General features: G+C 36.6%; 1 long non-coding RNA gene across 3 annotated transcripts; it reads right to left on the bottom strand.

Moving 5' to 3' along the window:
• Positions 1-6,195: 6,195 nt before the first annotated feature.
• Positions 6,196-20,256, bottom strand: LOC149201701 (uncharacterized). 3 transcript variants are annotated; one of them, XR_016253477.1, is made up of 3 exons: positions 20,056-20,256; positions 6,719-6,876; positions 6,196-6,598 (listed from the first exon to the last, which is right to left on the bottom strand). It is a non-coding gene; the product is annotated as an uncharacterized LOC149201701 (long non-coding RNA). The 3 variants fall into 3 exon arrangements; XR_016253478.1 differs by lacking the exons at positions 6,196-6,598; positions 6,719-6,876 and adding an exon at positions 18,113-19,929; XR_016253479.1 differs by lacking the exons at positions 6,196-6,598; positions 6,719-6,876 and adding an exon at positions 18,113-18,895.
• Positions 20,257-23,971: the final 3,715 nt, after the last annotated feature.

Genomic DNA, 23,971 nt, shown 5'->3' with positions numbered 1-23,971 from the left:
TCTATAGACTAAGAATCAAGTATACCCTCAAGGGAAGCTCAAATTATGTTACTTGGAAGGACCACATGGACGTAGTGCTAAAATATAATGGATTGAAGGAATTCATTGATAATGATATCCAAAAACCAACAACAGCTAATACTCATAATCTAGCAGAATGGAAGAAGTGTGTAGCCAAGGGGAGGAGGATCATATTGGAGGGAGTAAGAGACCATATTGTCTCAAATATCCATGAGAAAGAGACTTTGTATGGAATGTGGCAAGCATTGTCACATTTGTTCCAAAAAAGTAGTGACCACAGGAAGCTGGACCTCAAGGATAACCTTCAAAATATCAAGATGCAGAAGAACGACACTATCTCGCAGTGCTTGAGCAGGCTCACACAATGTCGTGATGAACTTGGTAGTGTTTGGGTACTATGGTAGAAGATGATTTGGTAAACCTAGCTCTTTTAGGCCTTCCCAAGAGCTAACACAACTACCAAGATTAGGTGAATGGGAGGGAGAAGCTACCAAATTTGGAACGTCTTTGCTCTGATTTGGTACAGGAGGAGATAAGGCAAAATACTAGAGACAATACTTCATCTAAGTGTGAGGATGAAGAAAAGTGTGCCTTGTATGGAAAGGGAAATAAGGGAAAAGGGAAGAAATCCCAATCCAAAGGAGAATTCGATCAAGGGGGCAAGAAGAAAGACTTGTCCAAAATCAAGTGCTTTACTGTCATGAACTTAGGCATTATGCCACAAAATGTCCATACAAGAAGGTAGGCAAGAAGACCTCAAGAGGAGTGGCAAGTGAAGCTTTGGCTTCACAATTCAAGTTGGAATTTACCCTCATTGCATGCATGGAAAACACATTGATTGGAAGTGTGTGGTATCTGGATAGTGGTGCCTCGTTCCACATGACGTGGAACAAATAATTTTTAGTGACTTGGAGGAGAATATCCAGATGCACATCGAGATGGGAGATGATGGAAGGTACACCTTAACCGGTATTAATACAATCACATTTTAGAGGGAGTCGGGCTCCCCTCTTAGGCTCAAGGATGTGATGTTTGTACCCGGTCTAAAGAAGAATCTAATTTTCGTCGCAATGTTGGAAGATCATGGTTACGATGTGATCCTTAGCAAAGGGAAAGCATTCCTGAGACACATAGCCATGGGACAAGTGAATCAGATCGGGGTTCGTGTGAAGAAACTTTACAAGCTGGATGTGGAAGACTGTGCTGCATTGAGCAAAAAGGCGGAGAAGGTGCAAAGTCGAGATGTCAGCGAATTATGGCATAAAAGACTTGGCCATTTGCATCATGGTGATTTGAAGATTATGTAGCATATCACCATAGGCCTCCCCAAAGGAGCACCAAAGCAACATGATACATGCAAAGGGTGTACCTTGGGGAAGTACACAAAATACACCTTCAATGATAGGGACAACAAGGCACATGTGTCCTTGAAAAGATCCACTATGATGTCTGTGGACCTTTCTCGACAACCTCCACTGTTGAGCACAGGTATTATGTTATATTTGTAGATGATTTCTCATGAAAGTGCTAGATTTTCTTCTTGTAGAAGAAAGATAAGACATTCTCCAAGTTTGTTGAATTCAAAACACTTGTTGAGAAAGAAATTGGCAAGAGAGTGAAAGCTCTCAGGAGAGATAATGGAGGTGAGTATGTGTCGAATGAGTTTAAAAATTTGTATGCAAAGGAAAGCATTCGACGAGAGTTGACAACACCCCACAACCCTTTGCAGAACGGGGTGGTTGAGAGGAAGAACCATAGTATTGTGGGAGCAGCAAGGGTGATGTTGCATGACCAAGGCCAACCACTACACTTGTGGGATGAAGCATGCAACTCGACGTTGGGTTGTGTTATATTCTTTCCACGACTAGCCCATGTAGTTAACCGAGGGGTTAGAAGGGGGCGAAGCCCCCCCTTTGTTGCGCCAATTGCGTAGCGAGGGGATTCACAGGGGGCTTGAGGGGTGCAAGTAACCCCACTCTATGGGGTCCGGGGCAGCTCCCTGGAAAATTTTGGTTTTGGACCCTATGTTAGGTTGGGCGGACCTACCTATGGTTTTGTGCATGATTTTCGCACATGGTTTTGGACGTGATGGTTTTCGGCCCATGGTTTTGGACACGTGGTTTTCGGTCGATGGTATTGGATGCTTCGGCATTTATAAATATGTATTGTAACATTGAAAGGAACATAATGAAAAATCAAGCTGGTAGTCCCGATTTTGGGATCTAGGGGAAAATCTCTGTGTATATGTGTTTTATGTGTTATGTTATCGCATTGTTTATTTTTTGTGTTTTAGAATTCATATGCAGGTAATTTCTGTACGGGGTTAAAACCTACATGCAAGGGAAGGCATTCGACAAGAGTTGACAACACCCCACAACCCACTGTAGAACAGGGTGGCTGAGAGGAAGAACCATAGTATTGTGGGAGCAACATGGGCGATGTTGTGTGACCAAGGCCTACCACTGCACTTGTGGGAGAAGCATGCAACTCTTGTGTCTATCTGCAGAAAAGGAGTCCTCATCAGATTCTCGGCATGAGTACACCAAAGCAAGATTTTTTGGGGAAGAATCCAGATGTGTCACACTTCACGATCTTTGGAGCATTAGTTTACTGCCATGTCTCCAAATAATCAAGGAAGAAGCTAGAGCCGACAACAAAGTTGGGGATATTTTTGGGGTACATAGAAACTCCTCACAATTACCGTGTGTAATTTCCATCCTTTAGAATGACAGTTATGTGAAGGGATGTGAAGTTTGATGAGGAGAAGGCAATGAGATGTTCTCTTGAGAGGGAGATTTAGTCGCATTCATATCAGGAGGTTTTATCTCCAAAGGAAGAACCTCGGGTAATTGTGGAGCAGCCACAAGTAGAGGAGCAAAGAGTGGATACAACCACTCAAGCAAAGACATCCAGAGAAGGAAGGAAACAGACCAAGGAAGTTGAAAAATTATTGCATGATGTTAGAGAGAATGTGGGAGCACCCACTTCACAACGCAAGCAGAGGAGGTCACCAAATCGGTACACTTGCTACATGTGTTTGATGACTGAGCTAGTAAAGACTGAGTCATCCTCATTTGAGAAAGCAATAGAGAAACCTGTATGGGTTGATGCTATGGTAGAGGAATATGATTTAATTGTCAGAAAAAATGTTTGGGAAGTGGTCCCAAAACCAAAAGATAAATTAGTGGTGGGTTTGAGAAGGATATTCAAGGTGAAGCATGTATCAGACGAAAGCATAGAGAAATTCAAGGCCAAAATTGTGGCCAAGGGGTTATCTCAGGTTGAGGGAATTGACTATGAGGAGACCTTTGCCCCAACAACAAGGTACTCATTTATCAAATCAATTATAGCACTGATTGCGCAGATAGGGTGGAAGATCCACCAGATGGATGTGAAGAGAACATTCATGTGAAGAGAACATTCCTCAATGTAGTTATTGAGGAGGAGGTGTACATTGAGAAACCAAAAGTTTTTGAGACCTTCGACAGAGAGTTGCATGTGTGCAGACTCAACCGAGAGTTGTATGGATTCAAGGAAGCACCCCGCACTTGGTACACTACGACCAACAACTATCTCAACAAGTTGGGCTTCAAAAAAAGTGAAGCAAATGCAAAACTTTATCATATTGTGGTTGAAGGTAAATTATTGATTATTGTGTTATATGTCGATGATTTAATTTTAACCGTGATGAGAAATTTATCAGATCTTGCACGGAGGATCTTACAAGAGAATTTGAAATGAAGGATATGGGACTCATGCACTATTTCCTCGGTTTGAAAGCATGACAAGGAGATGGGAACTGTTTGTCTCTCAAGGAAAGTATACCAATGAGATACTGAATAAGTTTCGCTTGGAGAGTAGCAAACCCATAGAGACTCCTCTAACAGGAAATTGGAAGAAAGAGGATGCCACTTTAGGTGAAGTACTGGAGGCTACCATCTATCGACAACTTGTGGGTGCATTAATGTATTTGGTGAACACACGACCAGATATGTACTATGCAGTCAACCAACTTAGCCAAGCTATAGTTAGGCCAACCAAACTGTATTGGAAGGCAACAAAGAATGTGTTGCGATAATTCAGAGGCACCACCCATTTGGACTATGGTATAAACGGAAAAAGGGAGTGAAGCTTCAAGGATTCACAAATGCATATTGGGTAGGGAGTTCATTAGACTGGAAGAGTACATCAGGAGGAATTTCCAGTGTTAGGTCTGCAACGGTTACTTGGTACAACAGGAAGCAAAGATCTATGGCACTCAATTCAACAGAAGCAGATTACATGGTTGTCAATCAAGCAAACTGTGAGGCGATCTGGATGAGAAAGATTCTTGTTGGGTTATTTGGTCAGATGATGGATCCTACTGTGATCTACTGTGATAATCAAAGTTGTATCAAACTCTCTGAAAATTTTTGTATTTCATGATCAAGCCAAGCATATCACCATCTACGGGATTGTGTGCAGAGGTGGATTATGTTGTTGGAATACATTCCTACAGAGGAAAAAGATGCAGATATTTTGACAAAGGCTTTGTTAAGCGGAAAATTCCAGTTCCATAGAGGCAGGATCAAGGTATCTGATAATCCCTTTCTTGCTGAGAGGGAGTGTTGAAAATGCAGCAAGAAAATCTAAGTTTGACTTTGCCTTGGTCAAACTAGATTAAAATTCGAATTTCTATTTTAGCAAAAATAATGGAGGTAGTTAGCTGAGGGGACATGACACTTGTCACTTAGTTAATTCAGTTAATTCGAGCCGGGGAATCTTGAGTTCAATTAAGTATGATTGATTGCTAATTTCTAGTAATCTATTTTAGTTAAATTGAGTTATGGTAAGTTAAATTAGTTCTAACTGTTAGAGGAACCAGTGGAAGGTCCAAATGTGGAAGTGTAACTTCAACTCACTCAATGATCAACCAGATAACTAATCAATCGACCCAAAATAACTTATGCATGCAGATAATTCGAGTCACCCAGTTGAGATGGAGATTCCAAAGCAGTTTACTATCAATTGTAGACTATTCTGAAGTGTACAAGTGGTGCATGTAGTCAGAGGATCAACCTAAAAGGATCGCGGAATTCCATTTGAGGAATTTCCTAATTAATAGGGGTCTAATTCCTCAAGGAACAACACAAGGAAATAGGAGCTTGGAGGGCTTGAAAACTGGCTAAGTGTTGGCTAGAGTCAATCAGTCAGGCAAAGGGATAGACTATACAGTTGCAAGTTATGCTGAGGCTTAATCAAGCATTGTATTTCATCTCTATTATTTAATTGATGCAATATAGAGTATGAAGGAGTTTTGAGCAATTTCTTTCCCCTAGATAAATCTCTGTGTATGTGTGGTAAATCTTGATGCATGTTTATGATTTGTCTTCTCGATCGTGAATTGAGTTTCGGAGATGAGTAGAGTAGATTTGAGTCTTCTATTTTAGTAAATTACATGCGTACTTTCATATCTACACATTGATTTCTACACTCTTTATTGTACTACAACTTAGCCATATAAGAATTTATATTTCTCTCGTTCACTTGCAAATTCATTTTCTATGTTTTGTTATCTTCCATTTGCACTACCTACAAGAAGTTATATCACTCTGAGTTTTGAATAATTGGTACTTTGACTTGCTATATTACTTGAAAATTTAGTCATATATAGATTGATCTTTCCCTCATGAAATCACAATGTTCAAGCCTTGCCAATCTACATGTTCATAATGCTTTATTTAAAAAATAAATAACTAGCATTTGCACCTAATGTTGCAAAGGAAATGCCGTAAGGCATAGTGTGTGGAAGAATATTGAAATGTGAATAGGCTTATGCGGGCTTTTTGTGAAAGCAAGGGTCGATGATTTCGAGTTTTAATTTGAGGAAGCCATGCCGAAAACTGTAGAAAAGGAATGCAAGTAGCCATAAATATGCATTGAACCTGTTTAGAGACCTTTGTTTGCAGTTGGTAAAAATTGTGGAGTTAAAGGTGAAGATAAATGAATGAATCCATGCGAACAACAACCGGGCAATCATGTTGATTTGGAAAGGGCTATTTAAGAAATCATTATTGAAATGGGAAATTAAATTAGTATGAAGATATATTGAAAACATGTATTATATTAATTAAAATCAATTGATTTTGTCAACAAAATATGTTAAAACCCATTGACAATGGACTGGTTGTGAGGACATAAACTATCAAAATGGTATTGATCTTGAAACATCCCTTTTTAAGTTTGAAATGGAAAACACAAATAGTTGTGAGGACATAAAATATCAAAATGGTATTTGATGTTGAAACATCCTTTTTTAAGTGTGAAATGGAAAATACAAATAGTGTATTGTAACATCCTTTTTTAAGTTTGAAATGAAAAACACAAATAGTTGTGATGACACAAACCATGAAAACGGTATTTGATCTTGAAACATCCTTTTTTAAGTTTGAAATGGAAAATACAAACAATGAATTGTAACAAAAGAGGTTCGAGAAGGAATATAATAGCGTAAAGTACATTGTGCTTGTCATTCCATATTTGAAGCTGTATGAAAACATGGTGGAGGTAGCGAAGGCGTGAAGAATCAGTAATGGACCTGCAAAATGTATATTTTGTTAGAATTAGCAATATGTAAACCAGCGGCGGAAATTTATTAGTAATACTTTGCAGGTGAGTTGTGTTAAAATGAATCTGGAATGAATGGAAATGAAGCTACCTTTGCTATGGGGATTTATATATTGTTAGTGGAAGATGCATGGTGAATAACGGCAGAATGAACACCTTTGGAGGTTAATGCGTAGCTAGAGATGCAGTTTTTTTGCTTGCCAGGCTACTTGTAGCTGTGAAGGTATGTTATTTCTGAGCCCATGTGGCCTGTTGCAAAAGAAAGAAAAGGTTAGAATGAGATGTATAGATAATATAAAGACATTCTAATATTTGCTTATTTACTAATATTGATTAAAGTTGGTTGTTGTTGAAAGATATGAAAAGTATGTTATGAAATAGAATGAGGTAAATAAATGGAGGAAACCTTTTGTTGATGTCAAAGTATGGGTTGGAGCAGATTATCTGGAGGCGGCATTGAACGGAGAATGTCTTCTACGTGTTTTCTGCGAGCAATGTTTTTGTTGTCCTTGATTTTACTGTAACAATCGAAACTGAATGCGGGGTTAATCCGGAGATCTTGTAGAGAAGGCACTCTTGAAATAGCTGTGAATGTGAGACCTTGACGTTCTGTTTTTCCAATGTCAATTGTTGCTTTTGGAAGTGTCATACCTTGAGATTTATGTATGGTTAAAGCCCAAGCCATCTTCAGTGGAATTTGTGCACGTCCATTTCTTTTTACTGCTGGAATAGGCAAGTTAGTGGGGTTTCTTTCATCCCAAGGAGGCCCAATGTATTTGGGAAAATCTACGACAACAAATGTTGGAATTTGTGGTGGTGCAGTTGATTCTTTGTAAAAGATGGTTACAGTTTCTCTGAGGGAACCATTAACAAGTCTGGTTGAAACCCAAAGGTTGGAAGTCAACATAACTTTTTTGCCATTGCATAGTAATACAATTCGCTCAAGTTGCTCGTCTTCAAAGGAAATACTGGAATATGTGTTGTCATCTTCAGCAATGGATCTTGCGATAAGAGTGTTTAGAGATTTCATCATTTGCTTATTATGGACCATTGTTTGAGCATTTGTTGGAAATAGATGCATGGAATCCTGGAATGAACATATTTCTTCTTCTGATAAAAAGGAATCTGTGCACGACATGAGTACGTTGTAGTCATCGATTGTTGGATTTGCATCTCTAATGTTCTGGAGAATGTTCCTGAAAGTAACCTGTGCGATGTCATCGCCTTGTTGACGAAATATTGTGTCTAATGTGATGACTGCGGTGAAGGTGTTCCACAGTGCGCTTCCATGGCTCGTCCCTACATATAGAGGTATGTCTTTGACGGGTGGTAGCTGACCGAGATCACCAACCAATATTATGGAACAGCCACCAAAAGGAGTGTTTCTTTGGTGGGGAAATGCTTCCCGAAGACGTTCATCAATATGGCTGAGAAGCTTTGGCCCAATGAAGCTCATTTCATCGATTAGTATGTATCTTATATGCCTGAGTTCTTCTTGGAATTTTGCAAGAGCATTACCTTCTAAGGGCATAAGATCCTTTAGAGGAAGGTGCAAAGCAGAATGGATTGTCGATGCTTGTATGTTGAAGGTAGCAACCCTTGTAGGGGCGAGGAGCATGATCGGTGAAGGCTCTGAGCTTGCTAGGCCTATGAGCATATCTTTGATGCAATTAATAAGGAGGGATTTTCCCGTACCAGTAGTGCCTTGAATTATCATTCTGAGAGCGGGTAAATAATCCTTCCTAGCAAAATGACTAGAAATAATATTTAGAGCTTTTCTTTGCATTGGAGATAATGTAGTAAGGGTCGCCAAGATATGTTGATTTGTTTGAAGAATGCGGTGGATGGAGCGGCTATTCTCAATGAATTGTATTGCATTATTTTGTAGATCCAATGGGATAGTGGTATGATTCCAGTTATGGGTGTCATCAAAGCCACGAAGACCAAGCATGTCAAGGTCATTTATGAGAAGCTCATTTGTAGGGTGTAATTGGGAAAGTAATTCCCATTCATTTATTTCCATGGTGTCTGTTGGATTGGTTTCATCTATAGTTGAGGTATCATTTGTGACAGATTTTGGTTTACATTTAAAGAAATGAATGGTCGACTACATAATGTTAATGGCAATTTTTGCAGCATATGGCAAGTTTCCTGTGCTCCAATGTCATGATCAACAAGGGTTTCTGCAAGAAATTTTCGAAATGCAGATGTTGCTGGGTCAGCAATGGGTGAAGCCAGGACAATTCTACGTAGCATGTGGTGGAAGCTTTCAGATTTTTTTTTCTGCTTTGGATGCATATTTGGCGATATATTTTTGTACAACGTGTATGGAGAGTACTGGTTGGCAGTCAACATTTGCACGCCAAATAGATAGGATGGTAGGGTTATGGCTATTGAGTCGATCGTCGTTGCGAGCAGGTGTGTATGTTTTTTAGCCATTGGAATCAATGAATAAGGCCGATTTTGGATGTAATTCCCACGGTGCTTTATAAAGACATTGGAGTGCGGATCCATTTTTTCTTAGGCACGTGCTTTCTGAGCATTTTGTGTGATGTTCAACACAATTGACGAGTTGTTCATAGTCACTGAAAGGATTGGTTCTGAAGATTTGCGGTGTGGACAATAGACAAGGGTCTTTGGGATTTGTCCAAGCATTTGGTTGGTTTGAAGTCGAAGGAGCACGAGGGTTCCAAGCGGAAATATATTTGTCGAAGAACTGCCTTGTAATATCAACTGCTTCTGTGTCTTCCCAGTTGAGGTTTTCCATATCAGGTGCATTTTCTATCCAAAGGAAACCATGGATGTGCGCAGATCCCCTATGTTGCCATTCATACCTATCAAGTATGCGTTTCTGTAAGATAATTTTGCAATAGGTGAGGAATGTTGTTTAGAGTTCTTGGAGAAAAAAAAAATGTGGTAGAATGCATACCTGTACTAGTAATCTTTTGTATTCAAGTGTTTCTCTAAGATAATCTCACGAAATGCTGTGAATCTATGGTGCATATATAGTGATGTTTATAGTGATGTTAAATGTGGGTTAGAGATAATGTTATCATTTCTCCACTTTTGTTGTTTTGCAATATCAGAAGGAAGACATCCGAGCATGATTGCATGAAGATCAGGCCATTTTGTATCAGCTGCACTCAATGTGAAGAAGAACGTCGGGCAACTGAGTTGAGATATCATGTCCGTTAGTTCATTTTTAGCCTTGTGCCAATATGACCTTGTTCCACATAAAGAGCTACCGAATCGCATGACTTGCTCTGCCAACTGCTCATCTGGAAATTGTTCTAAGCGGATGTTCAGATCTTGAATAGATATTGGAAAGTTATTTGTGATGTTCTTTTTCACAAAAATCAATGTTGTTGCTTGACTGCGATGCCACATCATGAGATTATATATGTAATAACGAAAGCGTGGGTGCTTTCCAAATCTGTTATCGTAGCAACGTATGAGATGAAGTGCATATTCATGTAGCTGCACTGCTTTCATTCTTGGCTGATTCGGCATTGCAGCTCCTGTCGGGAAAAGGGCAGGGAAAGCCATAGAGAGTAGACCTTCTGTGTTGTATTCATTGACCGGCGATAAACCAATTGTTGGCCACTCAATTGTAGTATCAGATTGGTGGTTGTAAGCATGCAAATAACGGCGGATTTCTTGGATTTCTGTATTTGTATCAGGTATGATGGGGACGAACGATGATGTTTGGTCTACAGATGGGTCTGTGAAATCTTTGGTGAGCTCATGGGGTGGTTCAAGTGGAAGGCGGACAGTGGTTTCTGTAGTATTGGAATGGTGAAGGGAGGAGGAGACATCGGTGGGGATTGCTCGTAAGGATGCCAGTGCGTTGGTATCAATACGAACATTCTTATAGTATGGGTCATTCGCCAATTTGTATTCTAATGCAGCGAGAATGCGATGTCTACTGACAATGAAATCATAAGCCTTATGGTCATTACTATGACGCGTGACAATTAGGATGTCCAAGTGTTCAACACATCGTGGCAACATGTTTGCGATTTTTGTAATGTCTTGAGGAAAACAAATTGTGTGGCCACTGTATTTATACTGGCCACCACGTGCATGTGTTACTTGAAGTATAGGGTTAACCCTAGCAATGAGCATTTCTTCTATCTGTGAAAGAGATGTAAGGGTAGCTGGTTGAGGACCAAGGTCCATGTTGTTTGATAATGAGAAGCGATGACCCTTTGTTTCAGAGACGCATCTGGAGCAGCAATACATGTGGTTGGAATTGCGGATATGTATTCCAGGATATGATTCAAGACAAATGGAGCATGGGCATTTAGGTGGAAGTTTATCAATCTTTGCACGAAAATCTCGATGTGCGATTGATAGGGCGGCAGACACAGCTTCCTAAGGATAAAGGATATAGCCTACTGTGGTCTCCCAATATATACTCGACAGTACGTGGGAGCATAAGTCCGTACTGGCACTTGTCGTTTCAAAGAGGAGGAATCACCCAACCTACGATGAAAGTGATAGTTACCAGGCTTTACGACGCCGGAATACATCTCTAGCCTAGACTTCTAAATGTTGTGTGTTAGGTTCCAAAGCGTTTTTATGTTTATTGAAATGTATTTTACAGTTGATCTTTCTTAAGAAGTTTGCCTTTAAGGTTGATCACGTGATGTACATATACAATTCCTAAATATGCAATCTAAGATGATAAACAGATGTTTACTTTCTTTTTGCAGTGAAAATCCTAGCTACTAAGGAAAGAGAAGTGAAATTGTTTCAACATAGAGCAGAGAACACGCTAAGTCCTAAATCAATTTCTGCATGCATTCTAAATGTAAATGTACATGCATGTATTTGTTTTCCGCTTTCTTAATGTGTGGATGACAAAAAAAATGCCAAGTGGAATATAATATCAATACAGGGATATGACTATTCCAGAATTCTGACAGACATAAGCAAAGCTATTGAAGTTTTTAACTAAGATTTTCTAGAGTCTGTTCACTAGAAACAAGACAGTCACGATGGCACCACTTTGCATTAGTTTAACACAAAGGAATAAAGTTTAAATTATCAAGAAAGCATATTTATAACTAAATCATTTCAATCGGGAAATAATTTTGAATCAAATTTATAAGACTCTGTAGCTGCTCAGTGGCTAATGTACAATTGATGGAAGAGGATTCTCTAGCATGGTCCATGGATGGAATAGAAATGAAGCAAAAACTTGGAAAGGAGATTAAGGTTGTTACCGGAGATGAAGCAATACAGAAAATGTCCAGAAATGTCCTTCAACGCTGAAAGTTGAATCACCCAATGACAAAACAGAGTAGGCCAAGGCAAAGTATCTGTATTTTAACATTGCTGCGTGAGTAACCAACATAAGCTGCACAGTGCTATGCAAAGTAATAGTCTATGCGGGGAAAAAACCCAATATAATCCACACAAGCTAATCCTCACGAGGAAGGTTTTGCAGGGATTTAAAGGTTTTCTTATGTTATAAAATCCTAGACTAATGTGGGTGTCCTAGCAAATAAAAATGTATACCATAATACCCACTTACTATTAAGCATCGTCTCCAAAGGAACTTGAACAATATGATAAAAGATTCATCTTTTACTTCTATAATATACATAATGTTAAATATATGAAAAACACTTTATGCTTTCAAGCAAGTTGTTTTTTTCTCTGACTGTCAGCCCTTGGAACGAATGGAAAACTTAGTGAGACAATCAGGGGGGCGTCAAATCTCTCATTGGCAATGTAAGCACGATTGCAAAAATGCCAAAGCTGCAAAATGAGGCTCAGAGCAAAGAACAAATCCCAATGACTTCATCCAATTCTCCAGTTAGTGATGCCAATTCACCAAAAGAACATCATTTCATTATTTTTTACATACTGGAACCCATTATTTTTGTTCCATACTCGAACCCATTATTGAAATGCAAAAAGATGAACTAATAAATCTACGAACATTCCATTCAAAGATTTGTCCCCTACTTGATATCAATCACAAAGTTGCAGTAAACAATAGATTTAACATAAGAAGTGAAGAAATATAAGAAGTTAATCTTGGTCTCATAAGAAAAGAATATATATGAGTGTGAGTGTGAGTGTGATTAATAAAATATATATTCAAAAGCAATCTTAAAGAATATTTACATTACAATTTAATTTTATCATAAATATTTAAATTTAAGAGCATTATCACTTTATATTATATAAATTCAAACATTTTCCTTTGTACATTATATTATTTTAATTAAAAAAATATATCATACATCATTGTACCATTAATAAATATAGTGCACAACTTAAATAACATATTAAATATTTAATTTGAAAATCATTTGAAAAATTAAATCTAACTAAATAACATTAATAAAGAAATCATTCAAAAACAAATTAAATTAAACACCATTAATAAGAATTCAAATATAACAAAATTTAGTTAAAATAAATTAAATGTATGAATATACAATTTAAAATACATTGAATTTAACCACAATACTAATGTAAAAAGAAGATGTAACATCAGTTATAAGATATAAATAAAAACCATATTCCTATATGAAAAACACATTTCTAAAATATAAAAATATAATTGAAATTCATTTAGAGAAATCCAATAATCTAAAAATTTAAATGTACCATATCTTATAAGACAAATAAAAAATATATTTCTAAATGAAAAATATATTTGTAAAATTAAAAAATATAGTTGGAGGGCCCATTCAAAACTGATTCTCAGAGGCATAGGTTAAATCAACTATATTTTTAATTAAGAAAGAAAATTCACAGAGATATAAATGTAAAAGTAAGAAACCAATTTAAATAAAACCACAAATTTTCACAGAGATAAACTAAATCAATGAATAAATGTAATAATCTGAAAGGAGTGAAATACAAATTGAAACAATAAAATTACAATAATAAATTAAGCCCAACTAAAAAAAATTAGTAAAAACCACTCTCATAAAACTAAATCATCAGTGTTAAATATATTAACATAACTAAAACTGAAATGAAAGGATTAGGTTTCCATGAAGAGCAGAGCTTAGAGGATGGACACAAATTACATCTATGAGAAAATAAAGGTAGGTGGCTTTGACATATTTAACATAAAATACTGAAAATATTAATTGAAAATACCCTATACCTTATTCTTCTTGTGGTTTGACATTCAAGTTATTAGAAGGTTGGGAAAAAATAATTATTAAATAAAATCGAATTATTCTTCTATGTATTTATGAAATTCTCCAATTTCTGTATTTTCTTTTCCTAGTCCAGCTCCAAGAGCAATGTTTACTATTTTATTAATTTATAAATATTCTAAATTACTTCTAGAGCAATGTTTACTATTTTATTAATTTATAAATATTCTAAATTACTTCTATTTGAAAGACAATTAAAAATTAAGGAATAGTATAATCTATAAAATCAAAATCCGGAGAACACACTACAAAAAAACATCAAAGAAAAGTGAGTATGCCAAAAGATTTGATTTATACTTAAATTTTAGATGTGAAGAATTATTTATTATTGTTACCGAAATTGACTCATAATTTCTTCCATACCTACTTATTATTGAGAACTCCTCTTTGCAAATCACTCGCTATTATTTTCTAAATAGTTAGGAATATCTAGTTGAAATTTGCGGAGTATAAAATTCCACAGTTGATACTTGGAAACTTACGAAATACTCAAGAATATTACAAGATTGGGGTGTGTTTTGAGAGTAAAGCTCAGAGGAAATAGAACTGTAATTGTAATTGTATGGCTCTGCTTCACACGATGCAACATAAAACACTAGAACTGATCCCCTAAATACTTTGGAGATGAATATTTGCTCAGAGGAAATAGAATTGTAATTGTAATTGTAATTGAAGCCCAAGGAGGTTTGTGTTGCTCTGCTTCATACAATGCAACATAAAACAATGAAACGGATCGAGCGAAAAATTTTAATTCAATGAGATTATAGGCTGAAATGAATTAAGAAGAAACTGTAGAGCCGAGGAAACCAGAAGGGAAATGGAATAATAAAATTGAGATGAATGGACTGGGTTTTGCTTTGAGAGTAATGGAGGTTTCTTTAATTCAACTATTTTAATTCAAGAAACATAAACTTAGTATCATTCACGAAGAAAGAAATTACATAGAAAGAACAGAACAGAGCAGGGTTAAAGATCGAAAACTACATAGAAAGAAAGAGAGGACTATGAAGAGAAAGAAAAGAATGAAATCCAGAGAGAATTTAAAAACATTATCATCAAGCTAGTCCAGTTAAAAATTCTACTTCAATCTATGCAAACAAAAGCAATCACGGTTCCAGGAAGGTTCATAGATAGTTGAGGCATTGGCCTTGTATCAGGACATAAGAATACAGCGTGGATTTAAAAGTGAACAGAGACAAAGAACTATGCAGCATGATCAGAGAAGAAAAGTAAGTACCAAGTACCTTGGTCTGGGGTTGATCTTAATGTCTGTGATTCGATTACTGCAAGACATGCTGCTTTTTCTTTTCGTACTGCCCTTTATGAAATTTGGGTTTGTTTAAGTGTGTCGTAGGGGATTCTTATAAGCTGGATATTCTGCAGCAGATGGAGAATATAGTGTCACATTGCCAGAATTATCCTTTGGCATTAGGGCCCATGTTGTTTTTGTTTGTGTGTTAAAAATTTAACAGGATGTGAAATAAATCTAGGTCCCGCCCCCTGCCGTTGGGCTCCTTTAGTACTGAGGTATACCCCCATTTCATGTTGGGTAAGACCATGTTCTGCATGTGGATTGATATTCCGATACTCTAAAATTGAAATGACTCCATGGAATAGCAAATTTTTCCAAACAAAAACTTTTCTAAACAGGTCCTTTCTAAACGTTGGTTGAACAAGAAAACAAACTTTTGAATTCTCTGGAATTCATTATTGAGGATAAATATAATACTTATGGAATAATGACATGGGGTGCAAATTGAGATTCTGATCATTGGTTTTAATGGTAAAATGCAGGTTATAGCCAGCAAGAAGAAGGTTTATCTAGTCATGGAATATGTAACAGGGGGGCGACCTGTCTGACAAAATTGTGAGTTGTTATCATGGCTGAGGTCCTCTCATTTTGTGTGCTGCAACTAATTTCAGACCAACAAAGTTCACTGATCGTTTTTGTTTGTACATAAGTAATGTAATTTCTGTAAGTGAGTGGTGTCTTTTACTAACATAGTTTGGTTGTGGTGTGATTATGCTGGTTGCTCAGCCTTTCCCTCTCTTTGTGTAAAAAATTTGAAAAGAGTTCTCACTAGCAGTATTCTACAACATGCCTTTCACATTATGCCCATCTAAATTGCCCATCCCTGAGTCAGATTTGCCTAAACTCTCTGCATTTTAGAGTTATTTCTATGACATAAATACCTCTCTATTTTGTCAACTGAGTGACAGTGCTGTTAGACATAGTTGTTTATTGTTATCATATGGCATTTTAGAGATGATAAGTTTAAATGTTCTATCTTGGACTATTCTGTCAACCATTTTTGGAATCCAGCTATATAATTGTTGGTGATATCACAATTTTTTGTTGCTTAAATTACATTTTTGAATGCATAAATATATTCAACACCCTGTAACCCCTTGAACACTCAAATTGCAAAGACTCAACAAATTTGTGCATCTTGGAATTATTTCTATGACATTCTCTATTTTTTTTGTTGCTTAAATTACATTTTTGAATGCATAAATATATTCAACACCCTGAAAACTCCTTGAACACTCAAATTGCAAAGACTCAACAAATTTGTGCATCTTGGAATTATTTCTATGACATAAATATTTCTCTATTTTGTCAACTGACAGTGTTGTTAGACATAGTTGTTTATTGTTATCATATGAATTTCAGAAAAGATGAGTCTAAATTACATTTTGGAATAAATAAATGGATTCAGCAACATGAAAAATCTCTGGAACATTCAAATTGCACAGATTCAAAAATTCAAATCTACAATTCCAACAATTTTCTGAATAGATTTCTGCCAAAATCTAACTGGAAAATTCAAATCTACAATTCCAACAATTTTCTGAATAGATTTCCGCCAAAATCTAACTGGAAATTATTCCAGTGAAAGTTCTAAAATTAGAACATTTAGACTACACTTTTAGGAAAGTTGAGATACATAAACTTGACCACCTTATAGAAATAATATTATGGTTAATATGGAGATCAAAAATCTCATTATGATTTGCTGGCTTTTGTACAGGCTTATCTTCAGAAAATAACTGAAGAAGAGGCCAGGAAATATTTTCATCAGCTTATAGATGCTGTAGATTATTGTCATGGTAGAAATGTATACCACAGAGACCTCAAGGTATGCAGTTTGACTTTCAATATTTATGAAAATTGCTCTTTGTATATGAACCCAATGAGAGCTTATGTAATTTTAGTTGATAATGCTCTGTGCTAAGATACGATTTAATGTTAAATTGGTTTCGAATTTGGTGAGCAGCCTCAAAACCTACTCCTGGATGGGAAAGCCAATCTGAAGGTGTCTGATTTTGGACTGAGTATCTTGCACCAGGTATTGTATTTGCATAATGCTTTTGTACCGACCATGAGTTCTTAAAGGTTTAACGTTTCAAAATCACAGTCACCTATTTAAACTACCGGAAACCCTGTTCACCCACCTAAACTACCTGTAACTAAAAAACACAGAGAATAGTATGCTTATCACATGGGGCAAAAGAGCGACCAGTTGATATGCAACTCAAAACTTCAATTCAGATTTAGATAGAAAAATTCGGTCCAGGCATAAAAGCAACATCAGCGGGTCTCTGTTTATCTTTTATGGAAGGGATGCCCTAGGCATTCATCCTATTATTACTCGTACTGGAGATTGATTTCATTTCATTTCATTTCTGTCTGCTCAGTTCAGAATGGATTCTGAGAGCTGTGGTTAGGAAAGGCATCAACTTAACATTTGATCACAAACCCATTTCCAAAATTCTGACAAGGAATTTTTAAAATTAATAATGTAATCATATCCCCTTTTCTTATTTCAACTGCTGTTAGATCCTAATGTTGTGTCTATACACACTTTGTGCAGACAGATCCTATACTTTCTACATATTGTGGCTCCCCAAATTATATTGCCCCTGAGGTATACAAATCAAACTCTTCATCTAGGATTTGTTAGAGATAGTATGGGAATTACACCACAGGTCTTTTTCCTTTATCAATCTAGCATATTGGTTATGGTTGGCAGGTAATTATTAGTCAGAAGTACGATGGAAGGGCAGCAGACATTTGGTCTTGTGGGGTCATTCTCTTTGAACTTCTTGCAGGTTTCTGTCCCTTTGAAGGTTCTAATCAAATTGAACAATATCGTAAGGTATACGCAAAATGACTTTCAACTTTATGGTGAACCTCAAAAAATCTGTTGCAAAACTCTTGAGTGTGTCAAATAGATAAAAAATAGGGAACCCTGAAATTTCTGTTGCCCGTAAGGGGAAACTGGTAACAGTCCTGGCTCTCTGTCTCAGATTTAAATTACATTGCAGAAAATAAATAGTCATAGTAGATATTATACAGAGAATTTGGACCTATTGGACCTACAGAATATGACACTGACATTGTTAGTGATGCCAGTATCAAAGAGAAATGATTATGTTTCATGATTATTTAGCAAATGCAATGCTCTAAGCACGATAATGACGAACCCGTAACTACGAAACACACATCCAACCGAATTATCACACTTTCAGTTCTAACTCAACAACTGTGAGTTGGGTTACCTTCAACTTTCAGCAGGGCACGAGTCGTTGAAGCGCTGAACCGCTTGCTGGGCTGTTTTGGTGGATCTCGTTCTGAGCAAGGATACCCTTATTGACTGCCTTTAACTATCAGCGGTCATGAGAATCAGGGCATCTATGTTCATATTAGATCAACCAAAACAACCCACCAAGCGGTTGAGCTCTTCAGAGACCCAGGATTCACTGGAGATCTGGCAAGCGCGATCGTTGTGTACCCAGCTGTTCTTTTTCTTAATGTTGATCTGCAGTTGAAGCCAAAGATTGAGCTGATGAAAACATCCAGCTGGGCCTTACTGGAACGGACTTGGCATATGTATGGAAGGCATCCAGATCGCTTGACATCAGTCTACAAAAATGTCAGACCCCTAAAACCCCTAAAGTCCAATATCTTCGAAACATGTTTGCATTGAACGCTAGTTTCATCACGTCTCTGAAAAAGGGCACCTTCTCTTCTGCACGCCAACCTTGAGAGAATGACGAAACCTTATATAGATCCTCTGCAGAACCCAGAGTTGAAGGTAAGTTACTTTTATTTTTCATATAACCAGTGTCCCGCGATTCTAAGACATAGTACAAACTCATAGAAGTTCAAACTTGAATTTGTAAGAAATATGGGTCGTTTTACAAATCCTTAAAAGTATTTGCTTATACCCTAATAGATTTAATCACAGATAGCACGTGGAAATTCCAAAAAGAAGATTAAAGCATTTGGCAAGGTTTTTCCTTCTGGAACATGAGATCATGGAGTTTCTTAGTGTCAGATCATACTCAATATTATCACTGATAAGAAGCAGAAGAATATGGACCTTTTGATACTCACTGCCACCGTTATTCACTTACAGCTAAGAAGCTAGGATCAAGCTTCGCCACAGTATTTAATTTTCTAAGTATAATGCCACTTTACAACCCTATTCCTAATCCGGTTCATGTGATCAAATTAGATGAGCAGAGGATCCTTGACATGTATGTGAAGAACCGTCCTTATGCCACGAGATTATTGGAAATTTACAGTGTCAAGTCTGCTGATCTTGACATTATAAAATGCCCTTTGCTGCAAGACTCAGAACTCCAGGAAGCTGTTCTGAGATTCATTTTTTCAGAGTTGTATTCGTCCTATTACTTAAAAAGATTAGATTACCTGTCTAACAGGATTGAAATGGTAATGTTATTCAACCCATAATCAACAGAGAGCCTGTGACTGATAATCTAAAGTAAAGGGAGTAAATGAACCATGTTCATAGTGCCAATACACTGGTCTGAGGGTAAGTGAGGTATTAAAATACCTATCCTCCAGCCAGGGTAACCTGTTCAGGTAGTTTGACCCTCTTGGAGAAGAAACTCCAATTTCAAAGAAAGAGCTCCATTGGGGAAACTGGGAAATCTCTGCCATAGAAATTATATACAGCGAGCAAATGCAAATAACAGTATTCCTCAAAACGATAAGAATGAAACCCATAACCCTGTTCATTTATAGAATGAACTGTAAAGAGAGATTTCAGCAATCTTATTCATTAACTGGAAATGAGTAAACCTGTGAAACACCGATGTATACTGTGAAGTCTATGCGAATAATCTTGGAAGAATAAGTCTATGGGAAAGCCCTAAGATACATGACTGAGTTTCATAAACAAAACGTTAACAGAAAACAAAGAATTACCTGTCCTTGTCTGGAGCTGGTTGCCCTTGTGTGGAGCTGGTTACCTCCGGATGAAAATCAATGCCTATATAAAGTTCTGGTAGGAAGCAGAGCGGAGTTCTGGTAGGAAGCAGAGTGGCCGTCATGCAGGGAAGAAACAAAGACAATCTCTGCCTATATAAAGCTCTGGTAGGAAGCAGAACGCTACGCGAGCTAACCGGCCGTCATGCAGTGAAGAAACAAAGACACGTTTCATGTGTGGCCCGGTGGAAAAAAAGATATTTTAAATTAAAAAAACATATTAAATCAACGGCGGAAAACACCTCAATCGTCTAACACAAAATCAATGGCTCAGGATTGCACACGTCACACACATATTAGGGATGTCTTTCTCAGAGGGAACACTTTATGGTGTAAAAATAATAGATTGGTATTTCCATTGAATATACATGTGCTAGTGGCAATGGAAGCGAGCATTAACATGTCTTTTAAAGACATAGAGGAATTTCTAAAGAAATACTTTATCTCTTATTTATAAAAATAACTATCCTCGCACTAAGAGTGGGAAGAGGCAAGACAAAGAAACTAATATCTAATTTTCATTCACAACTTCACATCTTAAGTGTCAAAGTGGCATCTTCAACTACATCTTCTCATATAAGTATATACTCAAGTGCATATGTGCAAAGATATTATGGTTGAATTATGGCAAAATTATCGATTTCCAATATTGTCCTCATGATTCTTATCTCTGGCTTCTTTTTCCCCACATAGGGCATAAGTTATTATGGCAATAACCTCTATTTTTCATGTGCACAAACAATTTCTCCATCCTCTTCTCACACCAAGAGTCCACATAATCTTAATGACTCGAAGGTATTTTTTTGGGCCAATTACTACACTACTACACATATTGGTTAATTTTGTTCAATTTTTTTAATCCATCTCTTAGGATATAATTAAAAACAACATTAGAAATTCCATTTTATAAAAGGATGCAGCTAAGTCTAAACAAAAAAATTACAAAATTTTTTAGCCTTAACTTTTAGATAAAAATGCTAACTTATTATTTGCCACATATATAGAGTTTTTGTGTCTTAAGGACTTGCACCCTAGATGTTCTCACTAGTATATTTTCTTAAAAAAAAAACACTCCTTAAAGGTACAAACCACTTTGCAATACATAACATTTAATGAGAAAAATGACAATGTTGTGCCTCTTCCAACCGCAAATGGTTGGATATGGTTGTTGGTTTCCAATGGCCATATAGATTAGGTGAACAATCTAAAGTTTGAGGTTGTCGATCGATTGTTTTTGCTTAAATTGTGGAGTAGGTTTTTGAGCATCTTACACTTTTCGGGAGAGAGTTGATTTACAGTTTCCATTGTGCCAAAGTTGTCATGATTATGGAATTTTGAGCAGAACACTTGATTTGGATTGGATCATCATATCATTTGTGATCCATCTCGATGCTTTTAGAGTGGAAAATGTGAAGGAATCAACTCACATGACCATTTTTATTGGTTGGACCCAATTTGGTAAGTTAGGGTCTGAAAGCTTTTGGGAGCATTTTGAGACATCAAACAACATTTTTTCAGGGTAAAACTTTGCCATTTTGGCACAACACTTTTTTTTCCTATGTTACAATAGGAACCTTTCCAACAATGCAATAATCGCCTCAATCAGAGTCCATATACAAAAGTTATGCCACTCAAAAGTTGACCTTCATGTCTTCACCACCATAATTAGAGAGGATGCCACATCAACACCTGTTACTCATGGAACAGGGGCTAGCCACGTGACCATGATGAAGAATACTTTAGAAGAGTCCATATTGTAACTCTGCTTAAGAGTTGAGGGAGTCAAACTTAAGCACTAGAAGGCTATTGGGTTGTGTTATAACTAGGCCATTGGGAGGAAAAGGGGGTTCCATTTTTTTCCGAGTGCATTTTCTTTCATAGATGAGGCGAGTAGATAAGAGGGATATCAAGATATCACATATAAAGGATTTGTGTACATGCCTTACTTCTTTGTACCCACATCCATTTTTTATTCAGAGAAAGAGAGTAGAGCGACCTCACCTTCTAGTTGGGTTTTCCCCCGAACAGGTTTCCCAAGATACATCTTGTGCCAATTATGGTTTGCGAGATTTTATTTTGTTGTTCTCTATTATATATACAAATATAATTTGCATGCATATGTAATAAGTAATAATTAAAACATCCAGAAATCTAAGGAGAAATAAAACCACATAGTGTACATTTAAAAAAATTCTAATATATTTAGTAGATTTGTTGTGATGAATTGTCTGGTGGAATATCCACGACAATTTACGAATCAACACTAGCGTTCATTCTCATGAATGTTTATGGTGATTGAAAAAATGGAGGCCCTACTACACCCAATGGACTCTTTGTCCCAATGAAAGGCTCTCTGTATATCTTAGGCCTCCCTATACTCAATGAAATTAATGAATGAGTGACATTGCCAATTTTATTAGAAAAGAAGTTGGACCTAGACACCAAAAGCACCTTGCTATTTTCCCAATTACCTAGGGGAAAACCTAGATTGCAAGACTTGAATAGGGGCACTAGAGCCCCCCAAAAATAAATACTATTTACAAATAGGAAAACCATCAACACTATTGATGACACAAAAATAAAGTAGACCTTCAATCTCAGAGAGGTAATTGGATTTCAAAATCCAATAGGTAAATTCAACACAGAAGAGCCAATATTCAATAACCAAAGCGTGGAAACCTAAGCCAAAATCCCTTAAACTTAAGTTCTAAAGAATTATCCATAAATAGGGTTAGGTTGTTACTAGATTGTTGCTATCACTCTTGCATGTAGAGTGCACATTAATGACTAATTCCATTATCCCACCAACATTAAAACAAATTCATGAACAACATTCAAAGAGAAGGCTATAGTTAACATTGTGCATGCAAAAGGGCTATACACAAGTCCTGTTTAATCCCTTTACCTCAAATGCGATCCATATATCTTGATTGTGCACCATGTGGTTAATTAACATGATGGTAGGAGTGATGATTTGGAAATGAGATAGACAAAAGGATGGAGTGATAATACAACATGCCTTTTTTGCTTAACATTCCTTCTCAATGTTGTGACACATTATAGGCTTGATTACCTGCTTGATAATTTTGGTTGAGGAACTCGAAAGAACAAGATCTTTTGGAGATGACTAGCTTCCTCATAAGATTGAGATATAATTGATGCAACTATGTTATTAGAAGGGAGGGTTTTCAAAACCATTAGATTGATTATTAAACTTGAAACTGATAACTATTAAACTCCTTATTTCTAGTTAAATGAAAGGAGTAGGCCCCTATAGAAGAGTGTAAACTTTAGTTTCATTATTAAATATTCTCGAATAACCTATACAAAGTTTCTTTCTTAGTTTCTTCTGGGATCAAGAATGTTCCCTCCCTCCTCTACGACCCATCCATTTCTTAGTATGGATAGCGACATATGTATAAGCTTTGGGACAAGTGTTAAGCACTAACAAACATGCCATATGCATCTTGAGGTTTTGACATCAAGGTTCTAGGGCAAACATATTTTATGGCAAGTTTGTTTGGTGCTTAAGGCTTCTAAAAGTTTTTGCATGAGTAAGCTAATATTCTAATGAAGGGACTTGGTTTATGACCATAAATTTGATAGGAATTTGGTAGAAATTTCAAGTACAAGAATTTTTTTACAAATGATCCAAGATCTTCACGTGGGCCTTAAATATCTTTTCCAAGTTTGAATGGAACAAGATTATTAAAATTTTGAATCAATGATAACTTTGATCATTTTTTAAATTATTTAATTAATTATTTTTTTATTATAAATATATGACAACTTTTATATACAGTCACTTAAATACCACTTGAGTGAGTTTAATAGTTAAGAGAATGCCATTTTCCCT

The sequence above is a fragment of the Pinus tabuliformis genome, chromosome 2_1 (genome assembly GCF_031772625.1).
Source record: "Pinus tabuliformis cultivar Carrire ecotype Pingquan chromosome 2_1, CPIR1, whole genome shotgun sequence".
NCBI classification, from domain to species: Eukaryota; Viridiplantae; Streptophyta; class Pinopsida; order Pinales; family Pinaceae; genus Pinus; species Pinus tabuliformis.
The sequence above is the reverse complement of the archived record's forward strand: the minus strand, read 5'-3'. Positions and strand labels throughout refer to the sequence as shown.